Here is a 22,768-nt window from a genome sequence, read left to right as displayed (position 1 = left end):
TTTTGGTGTAGCATGAATAGATTGTTGTGATTTGGTTAGTTTGCATGTTAAGCTATCATCCTTTTCTCTCTTCCAGTTGATATGATTCCCTTGATATTGAATTCCAAAACTCATATAACTTCGGTTACAGCATGCCTTGGGTAAGACTCCTTCCCCTTCCCAGGTAAGGTGAAAATGCTGACGTTGTGCTAGACTACATCGAAGTCTTGTTGGCAACTTTTGCCCGATCCAAGGTCTCAACCCTACTGTCATTTTTGTGCCAACTGTTAGGTTTCATGTTACCCTAGTGGGGGCTTTCTCTATACCCAAGGGTACATAGAAGTGAAGCCTATGCATGGTTCTGTCTAATGTGATACTACTCAAAGGGGTACCCATAGGGGTTACAAGGTAGTCCAGCAAGCGTGACCACCTTTTGTAGTTCCTACATGCATGCCTTCCCAAATTTGTATGTTTATGCACTCAACGATAGGTCTCGTGGTTTGGAGACGTCGAAACACATATTTAGCCTAAAAAACATTTTGAAAAAATTGGAGTTACAGTTGGCCCTAGAAAGCGCTTTGATACCACTTGTTATGCACTTGACCTACGAGAAAACCAAAAATATGAAACAATATGGCCCGAAAAATAGAATTATCACATGAAATGAGACAAACTACAAAGATATTTTATTATTTAGAAGAATAATACAACGTTCACTCCTTATAGTTGATTATCAAAAATCATGATGCCCATGTTGATTATAGTTGACTATGATGGACTACGATGCATAGGTTGACCATAGTTGAAGATGATGCCCATGTTGACTAAGGTTGATTGCGGTTGACCATATTGAGCATGTCACATTAGTTTTTCGTACAATTGTGACAACACTTGTTTTCCGTCACATTGTAACATTATGTGTTGTTCATCATATTTTGACATTGTTTTGTTCATCACATTGTGATGTCATAATGTGACATTGATTGTGCATGTCACATTTAATACCGATTTTTTATTCATGAAATTAATGCATGTTAATTATTTTAATATCTACATTTAAATCTACTAATGTACATGAATTATTGTATATTTATCTTTATGTATAGTTATAAATGTATCATTATAAAGTTATTAAGGTTTGACTAACATAAAATTATTAAAATTATATCATATTAGAGTGGTTGTGATTGTATAAACACATCCGACAATAATAAACCCTCATCAACTATAATTTAAATATATTTTAACCATATTTGATCATGATTAATTAAATTCAAGTAAAATAAATATATATAAACTAAAAATAATAAGGCCATAAACAAAAGAACATACTATATTAAAAGCTACTACATTATTTTTTTCGAAGAAAAAACCATAATTTTTATTAGTGAATAAAAATTACATATTGTTTGTGCATGGTTGCACTCAAAAAAAGTGTCAACTTCCAACAATTTGAAAGAGCACCAAGAAACATGAAACTAATCTAACAAGAAACTATTTTTGATTATCCATCATCTAGTTGACTACACATATGCATAAAATACTACAAAATGAAAATACTGCCAAAAATAGGCAAAAAACCACAATCCTTAAACTTTTTCATGTGGAAAATCTAGTTGAAGGCCTTCTATGAATGATCAATGATAATATTATGATGTAGTTCCTTCTAGATGCTTATATTATATCTTCCATAGTCTTAGAACCTGAGAAGAGCCAGCCTTGGAGAGTGTGTCTATTGTTTGGTTCCTCTCCTGTAAATATGTTGACAAGAAGTTTGGTTAAAATAATGTTTTAGATGTAAAACCTCCTCAACAATTGGGAGAAATCCATGCATGTGGCACCTTGAATCTCATTAAAGTGGTTTATAATAATCATCGAATCCCCAAAAACTCAAAAAGTGGCATTATTTCTCAATAGTCAAAAGAAGAAGCTTAAGGTAGAGGAGTTCTACAAAGTTATTGTTTCCTCTTCCCAAACCACTTTGTAACTTAAAAAAATGGTTCTCATAATTGAGATACAGGATTGCAATCCCTCTACAATCACCTCCTTCAATCGACGCTCCATCAAAATATGCCCAGGGTTTATATTTGTCAATCTCTTCCTCTACAATATTATGAGCATGAATTGTCTCCTCCAAAGGGAGCATGGCATAATCAATGATGACTCTTACAACCACTTGTTTTGGAATAGAATCTTTGTCTTGGAAGATATCCTTATTTCTTGCATTCCAAATTCCCCAATATATAAGGGGAGGGATATTCCCAATCTTCTTTGGAGAAGCATGTTCCCACCACTCTTTCCATATATCTGAAAGAGAGTCACCTTGTCAAATGTGTGTACATCCAATATTAGATATGATGGAGCTCCATGAAACCACTGTAAAAGGGAAGGAACTGAAAAGATGAACCACTAATTCAACTGCCTTCTTACACAAGAAGCACCAACTGGGGCTTTTCCTTCTACACTTTTGCAAGTTATCTTAGGTTAGAGCCTTATTTTCCAACAAACACCAAATAAAGAACCAATATTTCTAGGGGCAATTGAGTTTCCAAATCTTCTTCCACCACCAAACCAAATCATTCGGTTGTCTTATTTTGCAAATATACAAGTAACCTTGTTTTGGGGTGTATACTCTAGAGGGGGAGTGAACCTAGCACAATGAATCAATTTCATCCCTTATATAGACATGGGAAGAGTTTAGAGCTACAATGAAATTGTGCCAAAGACCATGAAAATCCAATGGTAGATTAAGTTGTGGTGCAGTGATCCAATCTTGAGCCCATATAGAATTATTTTGTGGATCAACAACCTAGCTTAAACTTTTTCTACCATTCTCATTTATAAATTTCACCAGCTCCTGGGGAAGACGATAAAAATCTCCATAACCCACCCATGGATCCACCCTGATTCTCAGTCTTTCCCAATTCCCTAATTTCTAAGCAAGCCCATCTTCAATCACAAAGAAAGAGGATAACATATCCTTCCATATAATAGAAATGTTTTGGATCCTTCTATTATGATCTTGAATCCAATCCTCCAAAGATCTTGGCTAAATATATTTCCTATGGGCAATAGTAGTCTGAAGACTATCTGTGGAAAGTAGTAGCCACCCAAATTTGGTTGCTAATTCTTTTGTAAAAGAGTGAATATTCTTCATCCCCCATCCTCCTTAGCCCTTGGGTAGGGTAATTTTGTCCCAGCTGACCCATTGAAAGACCCTGCCTTCTTTTTTCCCCATCCACAACAAACAACTACATAATTTCTGTATAAAATGTAATACACCTACATGGGTCTAGAATAGGGACATCAAGAATATCAGAATTTCTTCCAACACATATTTAACAAGAAAATGTCTTCCTGCTCTTGATAGACATCTGAAGCACAAATACTTTATTGTTTTTTCAATCTTGTCTATAATCTAGAGCCAATCATTCTTTCTATAATCATTTGTTTCAAATGAAACCCCACATATTTCATACCTGCATTAAAATTTCAGGATTGGAAAGGTAAAAGAGTTTGGGCATTGAGCTCTTCAACCCTTGACAACCTAGTGGGAGACATAGAGGATATTTTTATATTTACTAGCAGACTAGTGGCCTTTTGAAAAATACTCATCACTTCCTTTAGTGTAGCATGGTCTCTTCTAGAACCATTAGAAAAAAGAAGCATATCATCCATGAACAAAAGGTGAGTAATAAACAAGTCTTTCTCCACCCATGCCCCATTGATCTCACCCCTTATTTTGTCGTCCTTGATTGGCCTGCTCAATTCTTTAGCAACCAACAAAAATAAAAGAGGGGATAAGGGACAACCTTGTCGTAATTCCCTCTGTGCATTCAAGAAATTTGATTCAAAACCATTTATAAGCATATCAAATGACATATAACATAGACAATTTATCATCCAGTTGATGAATGGAACTTCAAAACCTATATTCATGAGTAGAAACCTAATGTAACACAAGATGACATGATCATATGTCCTTTATAGGTCAATATTAACTACCAGGCGCTTTTTTCCTCCTGATCTTAAGGTTGTGAAGCCCCTCCTGAGAAACCCCTATGACTTCATGAATCTAATGGTCCTCCAAAAAGGAAAATTACTCTTTTGAAACATTTTTGGAGAGAATTCAAATCAACCTATTTTAAATTATCTTTGCAATAACTTTATAATCTATGCAATTGCATAAGGATATTGGTCTGGAATCATCAAAGGACCGAGGATCATCAGCTTTAAGGATGAGTGTTATAAAAGTGGAATTGAAGGCCACATAGATCCGCCCATATTACCAAGAGTCATCAATGACCCTAAGGATAACATTACCAAAAATTTCATAAAAAATATAAGAAGGTTCTTATATTTTTGAAAAATATATAACACCTTCTGCAATTTAGCTTCAGACATGAGCTCCATTAGAACTCTATTTTTCGTTTACTCATAAAATTAGGGGAAAAATCGAGCTAGTTGAATAACTTCAATAATGGATGCTTCCTAGGGTGCCTTGAAAAGATTTCTAAAGTGAGATGTTCCTAGTCTCACGAAATACACAAAGGAGGATACCCTCCCCCCACCCAGAGAATTTAGACCCCATATTTCTTTCTAAGATTTTATCCCTTTTTAATAATTCTAATTTTTTTTTGTATTGTTAGATCTCCAATTTGAAGCTAAAAGTCATGCTCTTCAATATCCACATCTCGTCTCAATCACCCATGATTCTTCTTCTTTCTTCTTCAAGGAAGAGAATCTTTTATTTCATGTCCTCTGAATTATAACCCACACCATTGGGCTCTTCCAAATGATTCAATTCCTCCTCCCCTATCTAAGAGATTCATCATCCCTTTTATTTTTTTTTATAATCCCATGTTACACCTTCCCTTTTAACCTTTTTCAAATTTACAACAAAATTTTTAGCTACAAGAATCCTCATATTTGGATTATAAGCCTCCCAATTCTCAACCACCAATCTTCGAAATGACTCATATTTTAACCATGAGGAATTAAATTTATAGAGACTGCCAGGCCTATGTTCATCCCCCCTTAACTATAGGAATATAGGATGTTGGTCAGACTCCATGCTAGACCCAACCTACTGGAAAAAAATGGGAACCCTTTCTATCAAGGATTCAAAAAGAAGAAATTGATCTCCTTGAAGCAATTGAGTTCCCAGTGCACCTATTTCTCCAAGTAGGCTTTTTTTTTAATTAACTCTTCATTAGAATGTTTATGATCTTCCAAAAAAAATTCAAAATTATTTCCAGACGAGTCCACATGAGCATGGAATTCCCAAATTGTAGAGGCACCCAATGAAGTATGCTAGGTTATGTCGAGGGAGTGATCATTGTCTTAATTGGAAATGGAAGCACACATAACTTGCTCATTGACACGTAGGCTAAGAAAACCATTGCTACATCCATGTTATGAATAGCTTCCAAATCATGATTGGTAATGGAGTTCCTATGAAATATCGTGTTCAATATGAAAATGTGAGGCTTGAAATGTGTTATAGGTATATTTTTCACCCCCGTTAATCATTAAGGACCTACTATACATATCTTATTTATACATTATATTTTCTCCTCTAGATTTCAAGTTTTTGAAGCTGGTCACTCCTTGCATCACTAGTGAGGTGTAATCAGTCCCTCCTTTCACCACTATAAAGATGTTATTTTTGACTCCTCACACATTTGTGAGGGATGAATGGTCACTTGTTGCATCATTGTTAGCATATAACTTCCCTTATAGCCTTCTATATTCAATCATTTCTGAGAATATCTGCGTTGGGTGAGTTAGATACCCCACGCCATGAGCTTGAGAACATGTATTACACTTAGAGCTCACTAAGTTATAAGGGTATAGAGGTTTCCCTTAGCCTCCTCCATGAATCTATATAAGAACAAAATTCCATGGGAGAAAGGAGGAAGAATTCATGTTCAACTTATACCACTAGATTTCAGGAAAAAAAATTGCAACAACCTTTAGAGATCATAACATTCATCTTTGTGTGAGGGAAAAGGAGGAGTTGGAGTAAGAAGCTAGGATATCTTTAATTGGGACTCAAGGTAACAAAAAATTGGTTGATGTAATGTGTTTCTTGTCATGGATATAGATCTATATGATTTTCCCCTTCATTATCTTGTGTATTTAGTATTTTATGGAAAAAAAGTGGTAGATCTAATCTTCCTTGAGCAGATAAGGTTATATCTAATAGTAGTAAATATTATTATTGCTTGAAATTATTTTATATTGGCGTTCTTGTTCTCTTGTGTGTAGGAAGAAAGTTCTAGGAGTTGGAGCTAGATATTTGAGGCTATATCAACTAGGATTATGCAAGCACAAATATCAAATAAAGGGTATGGGCCACATTTTTCATTCCCTTTGCATGTATTAGGATTGATTGCATTGGATCTAGTGGAAAGTTGTCGTGTAGTATATCCCACATTTTTTTTTGGATCAATGTAATATCTAAGGGAGTGCTCACTTCTCTACATGAATGTTTCTCCTTGACATAAGTGGAAACTCCATTGTGGAAGGAAATAGTGTTTCGTAATTAGATTTTGAAAATCCTTTTCTCTTTCCTATTTTTGAGTTTTTTTTTTCATTTGTTTCTAATATTGAGAACTTACTATATGGGTGTCTAGATCCCTAAAATATCTCAAATCTATGCTCTATTCGAGTGAATTTCTCAACTTTTATGCAGGATCATTCCCTTTCTTGGTAGATAGCCTTGATTGCTTGCATGCTAGTACATTGGAAAGATGCGAATGCCCCTATTTGATCACCTATTGTTATACTAACAATAAGTAACTGCCTCCTCTAAGTGTATTTTTTGGGATTTCTTCCCCTCTTTCTTTTCAAATATGTTTGTCCACTAATTTTGAGAGGCTATGTTTTGTTTGTTAATAGTGGTTTGACTCTTGGATATGCCTCTTATTTCATATTTTAGTGTGATAATAACTGAAATTGAGGTTTTTCTCACTTTGAGAGATTTTTTATGTTTGGGATTGCTTGAGCTTTCCATCTAGTTAAAAGTGACTTGGGTGACACCTTTGGCAAGGTTGAACAGATCTAGTTGTGACCCATAGATCCCTTTCCTTTGTTTCATGCTTGAGATCAGAATCTTTGCATGCCACTTAAATATTTCTTATGAAGTTTTGGGCGATTGTATTTAGCATATACATTGGAGTGTTCTTGTGAATATCTCTATCGATATCATACAACCTTGAAACTTCATAAGTTTAATGGTTTTATTTGTAGCTTGTTTTTCTTTATTAGACTAAGAGAACATTTGTATTTTAGAAGCAATATAGCATAAAATCATTTGAGTGTATCTTTACAAGTTTCATTTTTGTAAAGATCTTCTTTTGTTTGTTGCATAAGAATTGTTTTGGCACATTTTGGATGGTTATTAAGAGAGTGTGAGGTTGTTATTTTATTACACAAGGTTGAAAAATAATAAAAAACATCTCTTCCTCCCTCTATATAATTTTCACTAAAAGAGAAAGTTGTGTTCTTTTACATTCATTATTTTGTTCATTTTGGATTGGAAAGTGTCTTAACACATCAACAAAGTCTCATTTTGTACCCCTTGAGTAATAAAAAATCTAAAAAACAAACACTAATATAAAATTAACTAGAATTTTTCATTTGTAATAAACCAACATTAGAATAGTATTTAGGTCATTGGTGTATGGTCTCAAAGGCCATTAAACTAAAACTAAGAGTCACTAGTGAGACTAAATCCAGTAATAGGATATAATGCTTTCTAGGAAATCTCCTCTGACATAAGAGTCAAGCACAAGGTCACATGAAAACAAGTGGGGCGATATCCCTCTTCACTCATTTGATTTCTTGTTGGACTACTGTGTACACGAATCTCCTAAGGTGTACAATTATTGATGGGAAATCACTTCTAGAATATTTGAGGCTTTAGTTCCCTACCCATATGTCTAGTTCTAATTTGCAACGTTTCCCCTTGGCTAGTAGATTGTGAAGTGGTAACCTTAGAGGCCATCCCGAGGGATATCATAGGTGATTGTGAGTGGGAAGTACCGGTGGCACCTTAGGTTGGCATTCAATAATCCAAATAGTACCCCTAGTTGGTGCCATATGTTGGCAAGGGTAATTATATCTTAAAGGGTTGTTAAGGGTTTTATAAATATCTCTCACATCTTCACTAGCCAGGTCTTTAGAACTTGATATCCCCCAAGGGTTGGAATATCATCCAGATTATACCTGATGTCCCACAAGATTCTCTTAATCTCCTCCTCGCCCACAAAGTGTTTTTAGTTATCCACATTTGAAGTTGTTTCCACCAATATATGAATCAGATAAATATTTGTGATCCCTGAACTCCTTGGCTTTCATGTTTAAAATTTCCTTTATAACGTCAAGAGGAGCTGAATGAAAATAATTCGCTACTGATTCCACCTGAAAATGTGCCTATGTCTTGAGGAGGATGCCCTAAGGGCACCACCCCTACAACTCGGTAATATTTGGCATGGAGCCATATAGTAATTGCAAAGAAACTGCATGATGACAACACTAGAGAACCAAACCAATACTTGACAACTACCTAAACAAAAAGGAAATCCCACGACGATTTGAACTATGAACTCAAACATATTTCCAGAGAGACATGTGAAAGAAGAGGAATGGACATCTTCCATAAACCTGAGCTAATAATTGTCCAAAATTCCCAAATCCCCTAATTTTTTGTGAACCAGGGGCAGCAGAGTTAAAACAACTTGCAAAAGTTGAGACTGAAAGGGACCATAACTTTTTTCAGAAATCCACAGACCAACACTATACAACTAAATGAAATCTCAATGGGGTCAGAGGTCTAATGAGTCAACAAGGGTAAGACTGCAACCAATTCGAAGGATGGATTAGTCCCCAAGTTGTTAGAAAGAGAACAAATAATATTGACACTTAATAAGATGAAGAAAATGACCCTGGATAGTTATTAACTCCAGACTGTTGATGACCACAAGACACTAAAATACCCAACAATTAGAAAGACAACAACGTGACCTTATTATGACCAACTGAGGGGATATTAGTGGAAACATACCTCTAGATGATCTAACCCAATTACCATATAGCCACCATATGATTTGAGACACATGAGCCTCAAGGTCGTCCACGACAAAACTACTACCATTTCGCCACCCTAAGAATAGAATAGAACATATATAATACATTGCAAACATGATTAGACAAGTACGTTGAGTGAGGTGAGCACCATACAACCTGCATGACAAGGGCCAAGTGTACAGGCTAAATCAGAACTCAACCATCCCAAGATGTTGTCGCATAATGAGCTCATAAATGAGCTTTCCCCACCTGTCAGATAATTCCCTTCCTGCAACCAATCCACCATGGGAGGAGCACACCATATCCAAGTAGACATAAGGAATGACCTTACTCAAAACCCCATAGCAAACAAAACCTCTAAGTCCCAGTTGCAAACAATTAACTTGAGAAGGCCTAGGTAGGTGGCACGAGGTACATGAGGCGTGGAGACACCACATGGATTTCATGTGAGGCCATGTGTAGAACCTGGCTCTATCATCGAGGGCCACCATTCTGGTACCCACAAAATATACACACATTCCAATTATACCATTGATCGAAAAGCTAAATTCGTGGGAGAGCATCATCACCATTTTAAGGATCGACATCATCAAGTCTCTTGCCAGAAATTTGTAGCCATAAGAAAGAAAATTTAGTTACATATGAATCTAATCTTGTTATTCCAATGATTCTGTATAGTTGTAAATTATGGGGTTGTAGGATTTCCAAGGAGATTGGAGGAACATTGAGGATACCCAAAAGCATTACACATTATGCCCTACCATAGTAAAAGGGCATTATAATGAAGTAGTGATATCTACATAATAATTCACATTGAATGCTTGAATTAGTCGTTTAGCTTCAATAAACTGCAATGATGGCACACAAAACCATTGTAGAGAAGGCTAAGTATGGCAATTTTCGACGGCTGATATTTTTTCCCATGGAGAAAATTCGTAATTTTTATTAATTTCAGAAAATTACATGTTGTAGATGCTAAAAGCATATGCAGAAGTGTGGGAAAAGCCACTTACAAAATAATACTTCAAAAGAAGTATTCCAGAAAATCCCTCAGACAGGGCAGCAAGTAAATGGGTATGTAAACCCCAGCAAGTCTGCAGAAAAACAGACCTGTGGAGAATACTCATACCCATCACAACAAACAACAAATAAAAGCTCCTGAGGAGGGAAAATGAGAACAGTAAGCTCTAAATCTGGCCACCCAAACAAGTAGGAGAGGCATGAAATGAGGAAGAGAGCAGCCAGGGTAGCCACTCCTCCCCTGCCCCCTCAAACTCTCCTCCTGAAACAGATGAAACCAGAGGTAGAAACAAAACTGCCCCATACTTCCTCAGCAACCTGCAGAAACCCCAGTGAAAACAGCCATGATGTAGCGGCACAAAACAATGCAGAGACAGTCACCTCCACACCCCAGTTCCCTCAACACTTCAAATAACCGCAGTGGAAAGCCAGCGAGCGACCAAAAATAGCACCATCTGCCTCAGCAAAGGAACCCATCCGGTCCCAACCAGAGTAGAGGCGAGTCCGGGGGTAGAGGCGGCTAGGGTAGCCACCTCGCCCCCGCGCAGAGTAAAATCTAAAGACCAAAAATTCCCCGCTCTGACACTGCAGCTCAGATCAAAAATGCCAAAGGCCTACTCCTTGGCTTGTCCGCCAAAGCAGAACATCAGAGAAGGGATTCGAGCAGTAGACCTCTGAAACCTTCAAAACACGGACTCTTGCCTCAACCTCCTGACTCTATACTTGATGCAAATCATCTCAATACTCTTTTGTTGATTCTCAGAGCCAAAGACGAGCGGTCCTCCAACCCGGGTTCTCAGAGCCGAAGACGAGGAAAAGGACTTTAGTGCTACGCTTTGGTGAATGAATCTTTATTTGTGCATCGTGAGGGTTCAGATCTGCGGTAATGGGGGTAGCGGGGGCCGAAGATGCAGCTCTGCCTCAGGCTGTGCTCAATTTTTGACAACTGATATGTTTAAGCATCAAACATATTTAAAATCCACGATATTTCTCATTAAACATAATTAAATAGCTTAGTCTAACTGACGTGTTTTTTGGACATTTTTTTGCCTTAATTTTGTTTGAAATTCTGATGGACTTTTCTAATCAGAAGTTTCGAGTAGGAATTATATAATAAAAAAATTAAATATAGTGTTTTTTTATAGGGTTATACTATATTACACATGATTACATTGATTACAGTGTTCATCCACAAAATATTTGAATCTGAAATTTGGGGACTTTTAAAATATAATATTCATTTATATATTTAAAATTACATTTCAAAATTTAGATTATTTTTAGATCTTTAAAAATAATCTGAGTCTAATTTTCAAAATGATATTTATTAATTAGATTACATCAAATTAAATTATGTTTATTTTCTAATTTTGTCCCTAACATAACATTGTATAATGTATAGACTAGCGTAACCACATAGTAAATGTGGTTGATATAAGTAGAAATCTATATCAATTACATGCACAACCACATTAGCAAAAATATTGTTAATTAAATAATTATTTATTAATATAAATATTATTAATAATATTGTTATTAATTAAATAATTAAATAATGTTATTATTAATATTATTAATGATATATTATTAATTAATAAATCATTTCTAAAAAAATACTATTGCATTAAAAATATTATTATTATCCTTATAAATAATAATTATTATTTGTTTATAATAATTATTAGTTAATATTAAATGTTATTTATTATTATTTAATTTGAAATTATGTAATATAAATATGAACTCTTAGATTAATAAACTCTAGGGATTGATATTATAAATCCAAGAGAATAATAAACCCAAGGGGTTAATACTAAAAATCCAAGAGATTATAAACACAAGGGAATAATATTAACCCAAGGGATTATTCTTAAAAAATATAGGGTTTATATTCCCTTGGGTTAATTGTTTTAATCCCTTGGGTTTATAATATCAATCTCTTCAGTTTACTAATGTAAACCCAAGACATATAAACCCTAAGAAAAATATTATAAAACCTAAAATAAATATGGTTAACCATGGTTGACAATGGTTGATTTTCATTTTGAGACAATGGGATTAATATTAAAACATGGTACACAATGGTTTACCATGGTTGATATTATAAACCGAAGTGAATAATAAACCCTAGGTATCATTACTAAAAACCCAAAGGACTATAAACCTAAGGGAATAAAATTAAACCCTAAGAATATGAACCCTTAGATCAATTAACCCTAGGGATTAATATTAAAACATGTTAAACAATGGCTGACCATGGTTGGCCATAGTTTAGCATGGTTGATATTATAAATCGAAGGGAATAATAAACCCTAGCGTTCAATACTAAAAACCCAAAAGACTGTAAACCTAAGGGAATAAAATTAAACCCCAGGAATATGAACCCTTAAATCAATAAACCCAAGAGATTGATATTATAAACCCAAGGGATAAAAATTATAAACCCAAGATATATAAACCCTAAGATAAATATTATAAACACAAAAATAAACATGGTTGAGTATGGTTAATTTTCATATTGAGACAATCTTTGTCACAATGCGATGTTGGACTATGGTTGACCATGGCTCATTTCCACATTGAGACAATCTTTGTCATAATGTGACATTCGACCATGGTTGACCATGGTTGGCTATGGTTAATCATGGTTGACCACTATCAATATTATAAACCAAAGCGAATAATAAACTCAAGGGCTTGATATTATACACTCAATGGATTAATACTAAAACCCCAAAGGATTATGAACCCAAAAAAAAATATTAAACCCAAGAGACAAATATTATAAACCCAACGTATATAAACCCTAATAAATTAGGTCAAATTAATTATATTTATTTTCTAATTATGTCCCTAACATAACAGCACGTTATATTTAAAAACCCATTATCAACGGTATTCCCAATATCAAGATATTAACGAGGAGAAATAGACCTGTAGTGTCAATGACAATGAGAAATGCAGAATGGGGATTGACGAACCCATTAGTGGATCCATGCTCAATAGTGGGACCGAAAAACCATTGTCAACGTTATTCCCAATATCAAGATATTAACGAGGAGAAATAGGCTTCTGGAGTCAATGACAATGAGAAATGCAGAATGGGGATTGCCGAAACCATTAGTGGATCCATGCTCAATAGTGGGACCGCCAAAGGTCGAAGATAGGAATCACCTTTTAATATAAGAATATGTTGTCGTTTAATAAGCTACATTGTTGAAAGAATGTTAGTTGGTTTGGAAAAAAATAATTAAATTAATTTTCTTAAATTAAAAATTTATATTAAAACATTTTTTTAATATAAAAATAATTTAAATATTTTAAATAATATAACGTTAATTATTAATATTTACACATTTGTATATTTAGATTAAATTTTCATAAATTTTAAAATAAAAATATTATTTATTTTTAAACCATTAAAAATTAACAAAATTTTAAAACAATTAAATTATAATTATTTTAATTATATATATAATTTAATTATATATAAAGAGGGTGTCTAATGAATAAACAAAATCGTTTTTCATGTGCAATGTAATTGTGATTTTTATAAGATTGTAATTTATTTATTTGTTTATTTATTTTATTTTATTTTTGAATAAATGAATTTAACTCTCTAAAAAATGGACATCACATTTAAATTCTGCAGATTAAACATATTAAACTTATGATTTTTAAAAATCTCTAATATATTTTGACAAAATTGATGGAAAAAAATCAATTTGCCTACTAATTATACTAAGCTGATATATATATATATATATATATATATATATATATATATATATATATATATATATATATACTTATTCAATGTTAAACATTGACTACTTGAAATAATGATCTCTTTAAAGACAAAGTACAATTTAAAGTTCAATCATGTCATCTTATATATTATATATATGAGAATTGTCATGGATAAAGAAAATGAACAAATATTGAAAGAGTTAAGTGAAATTAATGTTTAACTTTATAGTAAGTTCATATTTATTTGTGTTTGCATTTTGTAATTGAGAAGAAAAGAGCAAGGCATACCCTTCACCTTCTTCACCTTCTTATTGGGATTTCCTAGAGTATATATTGTCTACAAGATGTGGATATTGTGCAATTCATTTTTTTTAACTCTTTTATTGTGCATTCTCATTTTATTTTAGCAATTTGAGAACAACGCTAATATTAAGTTATAATAATAAATAAACTCTATATAATAGAAATAGTTTGCAAAATCCTATAAAATATGTTATGAAAAATTATTTCACTAAAAAGAAACATAACAATTTACAAATGAATTTAGAATAAAAATTGATCTTTTTTTTTGTTAACTACAACACTTGAATTTCATTAATAAAGCAAATTACATATCTATCAATCTCAGATTCACAATGAACATGACATTCCACACATCAACAAAGAAAGAGACTGAGCAGTAAAGAAACTCCACAAGAAGGTAAGATACAAAAGACTAAGACCCATATGATAAACACTTAAGAAGATGATAGACTACATATTTCCAAAGTGATAGAAACCCCGGATGTTTCCATAAACCATACACCATAAAGGAATGAGTGAAAAATACACAAGTAACCACATGTGCACTCAAAGTCATAAGAGAAAAATGTGCAATAAATGCTTCGAATAGCAACTGCAAGTCTAAACCCCGCCTACCATTAGGATTGTAATCAGACAGTTGGTTTGAAAACCCATTCAGGGAAACAAAGAGAACAATACCAATATCCAACTTGACACAACATATTTCATGAATGGCATGGACATGATGGTGAAAATATGAAACCATGGGGAGACACAATAATGAAAATATTGAGTTTCACAATCCTACTAACAATCCTAAGACCACAAGCCCATCTCGCATTTGCCAGAGTCATGATTGAACAAAAAGGAACAACACGAAAGATATGATAAATTTATAGAAAGATAAATCAAATTTTTCTATGACATTGCAATCCCAAAACATGCACCAGTAGCCTTCACAGTGAGCTTATGATATGAAATAAGTTGAAATTGCCATAATGAAGCCATACATGGAGGTGGATTACTAAAATAGAGGCAAAAAGCACAAGGCTAGTGAATTCTAGTCTTGGTCAGAGGAAAATATCGTGAAATCTTAGCATTGTCCACTGGTGGGTCAGTGGGGTCACCAAGTGGGTCAATGAGATCACTTGAAGCTGAATCTGACATAAAAACACTTTCCACCCTGGCCGATCACGAATCTATATTGTCTAAACTAAATCGTTGATTCCTGTGGGTCAATGAGATCACTTGAAGCTGAATCTGACATAAAAACACTTTCCACCCTGGCCGATCACGAATCTATATTGTCTAAACTAAATCATTGATTCCTAAATATATATTTGATATTTTCGACTAAAAAAATACATTATCATTTTCAACTTGCTTAGAAAATTAAATATAATAAAATATCCATTTAAAAAACAAACTAAAGTTCAAAAATAAATTAGTTTCTCAAATGATCACTTAACTTAAATCATCAAATTTAAAGACTTTTACTATGATACTTTAAAATAGCATTATTTAACTTAGGTTACTTCATTGACTTTACAAATACTTTTATTATAATACTTAAAAATAATTTTTATAAAACTTTATAAAGTATTTACAAAATTCCTTAAGTTAAATGTTATTGTCATAAGATTATATGAAATAGCCATTGTGAAATTCCGTAGCAAGGAGACTTGTTAAACAGAAATTAGTTATAAGAAAAGATACCTTTGTCAGTTACTCATTTTGGATTATATATGAAAAAAAATTATAAAATTGCATAAATAAAGTAAGTTGTCTATGATTATCGAATCTATATATGACATGCGTTTTAAGTGTCTTAACTATAACAGATATTTTGAAGAATTTTTTTCATGTCATTATTTAGGATTAATATCTTTCGTAAGCCAAACTCCAATTATAGCAACGAGGAATTTTTATGATTTTGAAAATAAGTGCAAGAAAGTATTCTTATAGTTTTAAGAAAAAAAATTACTTCTATTTAGTGTCGTTGCGTGGTTATTCCAATGATTCTAATATGGTTGTAAATTATGGAATTGGATATTTTATTTTACTAAAATTGTAAGTGTTTTTTTCAAATGTGGTTTACTTATTAATTTAATACAAATGTGGTTTACTTATTAATTTAATACTACCTAGGTTCATGAATAATATTTATTTGTTATATTTATGAATAATATCTATTTATTATTATGAAGAATGAAATTAGATAATTAAATACAAAATTAAGATAGATAATCACATTAGATACAAAATAATATTTACATGAAGAATCAAGGTAGAAAATCATGTTACAGACAAACATGTCATACCAAGAGATGTCATAGCATGAGTTTATACATGTTATTCCAAAGAATTAAGGTAAATATTCACTTTAAAAAAAAACATGTTATAGCTAGAGCTAATGTAAATGATCATGTTACAAACAAACATCTCATAACTATAGCATGTCATGGCTGGAGCTTTTACGTGTTATTCTGAAAAATCAAGGTAGATAATCCACAAACATGTCATAGCCAGAGCTAAGGTAGATAATCACATTATCAACCCACATGTCATACCGAGAGCTAAGCTAGATAATCATGTTAGAGACACATGTCATAACTAGAGCATGTCATGGAGAGCTTTTACGTGTTATTCTGAAGAATCAAGGTAGATAATGGACAAACATGTCATAGCCAGAACTATGGAGAGCTTCTACCTTCGAAAAAATCAAGGTAGATAATAGACAAACATGTCATAGCCATAGCTAAAGTAGATAATCATCGACCACATATCATAGCCAAAGCTAGAGTAAATAATCACTTTACATACAAACATAATCATGTTACAAACAAACATTTTATAGTGAAAGCTTCTACTAGCTATTATGAAGAATTAAAGTAGATAATCAGGTTACACACAAACTCATAGCCAGAGTTAAGGTAGACAAACGTGTTATAGCCCAAACTTCTATCTGCTATTCCTAAAAATCAAATCAAAATAGATATTCATATTACAGAACAACATATCATAGCTAAAATTTCTAACCCAGATAAGAAAAACCACAACAGAACAACCCTACCATACCACCTACACTAGCTCATAATTCCATTTTGCCACAGATTATAACTAGCTCTGGTATCTACATAACAATTCACATCCAATGCATGAATGAGTCGTTTTAGCTTCAGTTTACTGTGATGATGGCAAACCTAAAACTGCTGCAGAGGAGGTTAAGGATGGCCATTATCAACGACGTCGAGGCCGGTCTGTTTATCCGTGTCATGGTAATCCATATGCGATTCTTCGATGATTCTGATCCTCTAGGGCCGAACCCACCTCCCCTCCGCGTTCTGTATGAGTCCTTTGTTCGCATCTTGCTTCCAGAAGGGAGGAACCAGGTACTCTTCCTTGAGAAAATCGCACGACTTGTGCATCAGAGCCGGATCACACCGCGACGACAGATCGAAGCGCTGTCCCCGCCCATGGTATCCATCGAGGAGGTGGACATGAACCTCCAGATTATGAAAGCAACGGAGATCGTTCGTGGGCTCCAGGAATGGAGAGCGCGTGTGACCGAGAGCGATCTCCAGTCCGACATGACAGTAACTCCACGGAAGTTTATCCACCCACTGTTTCATCGTGTGCAGCTTTTCATTGAACAGAATCCCGGGCAGCGAATTCATGGCTGCAAGCATGGTCGATGACGACTGGTGACGGTAATAGAAATGCAAGCGAACTAAATATGGGCGATGACGAATGATATTTCTAGATACCTGCAGCCACGCGGAACAGTAATGATGAGACGCATGAAGAGGGTTGCTTTCAAAATTGCGGCAATATTTTAGCCATTATCCAAAACACACTCACTCTGATGGTTCATCGACAGTTTGTCCCGTTTGTTTGGAGGATAGCATCATGGCTCAAACATCAAAACATTATCGGTTAACATTATTGGTGATACATAATTATTGGTGATACATATGGTTCAAAACATTTCATAGTATTTTTTTTTCGAAGGTGGTAAAACTTATCAAATTCAGGTGTCAAATCAACAGTGAGGACAGTGATCTCTGGCTGCTATCCGCGAATGTCGGTTTGATACATCACTGTTATCAAGGAAAACCACGCCACGTAATAACCCGCTGGTGGTCTGTAAGGGAGCAGGCTGTCACTTCTGCCAGATGCCTCTATTCTGCCAGATGCCTCTAGGTCTTGGGCCTTTAACCTGTTTCCTTACTTCCGAGGACGACGAGCTCTTAGCCAAGCAAAAGCAGTTTTAAAATTGGAAATTAATTAAACTATAGTTTTATTTTAAATTATTATAATTATAAATTAATATTTAAATGAAATATGTAATAAAAAACTTAACTTTAGAAATTTAGTCTATTATGGAGATTTTTATAAATAAAAATTTATAATATTATGATTTATTAATATAATATGTTAAAAAATTCATAGCTTATTTTATATAGTGTTTGTTTATATATAATTTTATGTTTTAATTAATTAATTTAACTAAAAAGATAAAAATGAAAATTGTTTCTAAGATAAATTTATTTTAACCTTTAATCAATGAGTTGTTATTATTAAGAATATTTTAAAATATTTTGTGGAGGTCATATTTCTATGATTCATCTAACAAACCTTTTTAGTGCTTGAGTTAAGTTTAAGCAAGGGTCAACCCTTTCATTGGATGGAAGAAGAGTTTTTTTAGTGACTAGGCTCAACCCATTCATTGGATGGAAAAAGATTGTTTTTAGTGACTATGCTAATCACCACCATTGTGGGAAGCTTTAATTCCCCCAAAGCTACTTCCATCTCCAACCCTTCCCCATGAGGGTTTAAACTCAAACCCCACTCAAACCATCTAGTCTACACCTCATTGGTATCATCCATTTAAAAATTAGAATGATAAAAACATCTCTTTAGCCTAGTATAGCACCCATGTTGTAATGTCAACATAAACATTTTGACTTGATAAAAAATAAAATAAAATAAATAAAGAAATTGCAAATCTCTCTATAATCACTAGATATATATATATATATATATATATATATATATATATATATATATATATATATATATATTTTAATTATTAATTACAAGACAAGGTACTGAATGGCCAATGGTATTTTCCCATGATAGTTATTATGATGAAACATATTTAAAAAAATTGAGCAAATCCATTATGCAATACAAAATACAATATAAAATGTAAGAATATTAGTTTAAATCTAGCTTAATTATAGAATTCATCACCCTTAACAAATTTAAATTTAAGATAAAATTAGTTAAACTAGAATTTGCACCAAAAGTTTCAAAGAAAACGTCCTAAGGCGGTAGAAAAAGAACTAGTAGCTTGAAGTGCCTTGTAAAATAGATGCAATCTCTGCACAACATTATAATTTAATGTTTCAAAATTATATATTTACAATGTCAAAGATCATTCAATCAACATTTATTACCATGACAAAGAACAATATAAAGACTTGGAAAATAGGCTTCATGCTAGAGAGCTTATTCTTCCACCTATTGTAACATGAAAAAGTATAAGAGGTAGGTGCAACCATACAACCGATGGAGCCATCTTAGCTCTTTATTTACATAAACATATATTCCTAAAAGAAGGAAATGTCAAACACCTCATATAAATATACTGGAATCTTCACGATATGAAGGCTACAACAAGAAATTGCAACATGGACATGGTAGTCAATACAAAATCCTTTGTTGCCTATATTCTAACAACCCTTCCACCTCTAAAGAAATGGTGTTATATTCAACTCTTTCAATAAAATCGCTTGCTACGGTGCCATCCAATTAGGTCTCAAGAGCTTCTACTACAACAATTATGGTACCCTGAGCTTATTCATCTCCACACAGAAAATCTAATAAACATCCTTGTCCAGTCATCATGCAGCATAAGAATAATCGGGATGCAAACACAAGTAGGCCCTTCTTCGATTGATATGACACTGATATATAAGAAAATTTTATTTAGCAAAATGGTTCATTTTACAATAAGATGTGTAATTCCTTCACAGTATGAAGGCTACAACAAGAAATTACAACATGGACCTGGTAGTCAATACAAAATCCTATGTTACCTATATTCTAACAACCATTCCACCTCTAAAGATGTGGTGTTGTATTCAACTCTTTCAACAAAAGAACTTGCTTCGGTGCCATCCAATTAGGTCTCAAGAGCTTCTACTACAACAATTCTGGTACCTTGAGCTTATTCATCTCCACACAGAAAATCTAATCAACAGCCTCGTCCAGTCATCATGCACCATAAGAAGAATCTGGATGCAAACACAAGTAGGCCCTTCTTCGATTGATATGACATTAATATATAAGAAAATTTTATTTATCAAAATGGTTCATTTTACAATAAGATGTGTAATTCCTTCACGATATGAAGACTACAACAAGAAATTACAACATGGACATGGTAGTCAATACAAAATCATGTGTTACCTATATTGTAACAATCATTCCACCTCTAAAGATGTGGTGCCATTCCACCTCTAAAGATGTGGTGTTGTCTTCAACTCTTTCAACAAAAGCACCTGCTCTGGTGCCATCCAATTAGGTCTCAAGAGCTTCTACTGCAAAAACTTTGGTACCCTGAGCTTATTCATCTCCATGTGAAAAATCTAATCAACATCCCTGTCCAATCATCATGCACCATATGAAGAATTGGGATGCAAACATAAGTAGGCCCTTCTTCGATTGATATGGAACTAATATATAAGAAAATTTTATTGAGAAAAATGGTTCATTTTACAATAAGATGTGTAATTCCTTTAGATTCATGGGATTTGAGATTATTCCAATTCTAATAAGTTCATATTCTAAATAGATGGGGAAATTAATATATAAGCAAATTTTATTTAGAAAAATGGTACATTTTACAATAAGATGTGTAATTCCTTTTGCTTCTCAAGTTAAAATTGACCCATAATTTTTTATACTTCGCATTGCAATAGTTAATTTCCTAGGGATTTGAGATTATTCCAATTCTAATATGTTCATATTCTATTTATATGGGGAAATTAATATATAAGTAAATTTTATTGAGCAAAATGGTTCATTTTACAATAAGATGTGTAATTCCTTTAGATCCATGGGATTTGAGATTATTCTAATTCTAATAAGTTCATATTCTAATTAGATGGGGAAATGAATATATAAGCAAATTTTATTTAGCAAAATGGTACATTTTACAATAAGATGCGTAATGCTTTTTGCTTCTCAAGTTAAAATTGACCCATAATCTTTTTATACATAGTTAATGAGATAAATGTGTGAATTGGTTTAAAATTGACCCATAATTTTTTTATACATAGTTAATGAGGTAAATGTGTGGATTGGTAAGACATTCTTCGTGTCGCAATAGTTTTTTTTGTTATATTTATGACGCCTTCTATATCAACCACATTAATATGTTTAATGTGATTGTACTAGTAAATAAATATTATTACATTAGTATCTAGGAATAAAAATGAGAAAAAGATAATTGTTGAAGTCTTTCTATTTCAATTTTTAAAAAATACCTAATTCACATTAAAAAAACATAAAAGATATTTCATTAATATTTAAAATAAATAGATTTTAAAAAATAACTAATTATTTCATGTTAATTAATCATGTTAAAATGAAGATAATAAATGTAAGGATACTATTAAAGATGATAAGGATAAAATTAAGTAAAACTATAACTAAATATTATATCAATAAGAATAATTAAGATAAAATTAAGGAAAATTAAGAATTAAAAAAATACAATTAAATCTTATACTAAAACATTGTAACAAAAAAATAAAAAATTGTAATAAAAATTAAAGGTAAAAAATTAAATAGAATAAAAATAATGAGAAAACACAGAAAAATAACTTGGGAACCCATACAAGATGGATTCATCTTACTCTTAGATCCTAAATCCACATCTGCATCCATAAATATTTGCCAATTTCTAATGTATTATTAAGGCTTGTAAATAAATAGCAGACTAACGCTAAATATTACAATATTACATACGGAAAACCCCTATTCATCGGTTGGTTATTTCATTTATTTACAGCAATCATAACCCACAATTAAATAAAAACCATGTTCTACAACCATAGAAACTTATTTATTTTTCCTTAATATAAATCCAATCCAGTGCTCACCCATCAGCAACATGTCTCGCACAACCAACAACAGCACATAGCTGAGAGGTTGCAAATCCATAAAAGATCATAAATCAACAAGGAAAATAATAAGCCATATATACTTGCATAATAACAAAATATTACAATTGAATTCATACCATCCTTCAATAAATCCTTTCTCCCGTCTCTGTTGCGCTTTTACAGGCGAGAAGATTTAGCATACTAGAGAGGAGGAGCTTGGGTTGGATACCCTGATAACACCATCAAAATTCTTTTAATGTAAATACAAATTATTTGTGTTCGTCATTTAAGAAAATAATTGAGGAGATGAAAAAAAGAGGAGCACAAGAGAGCCAAACCTGGCGAAGCAATTGGTTGAGGGTAACCTGCAGGTGGTGATGAAAACTTGTTGTCAGTTATGGTTGCTTCAGATTCAATTCGAACTCAAGGAAATGAAGGGAGAATGAGCAATAATAATGAAGCGCAAC

The sequence above is a fragment of the Pinus tabuliformis genome, chromosome 6 (genome assembly GCF_031772625.1).
Source record: "Pinus tabuliformis cultivar Carrire ecotype Pingquan chromosome 6, CPIR1, whole genome shotgun sequence".
Taxonomy (NCBI): domain Eukaryota; kingdom Viridiplantae; phylum Streptophyta; class Pinopsida; order Pinales; family Pinaceae; genus Pinus; species Pinus tabuliformis.
Note: the sequence above shows the minus strand (reverse complement) of the source record.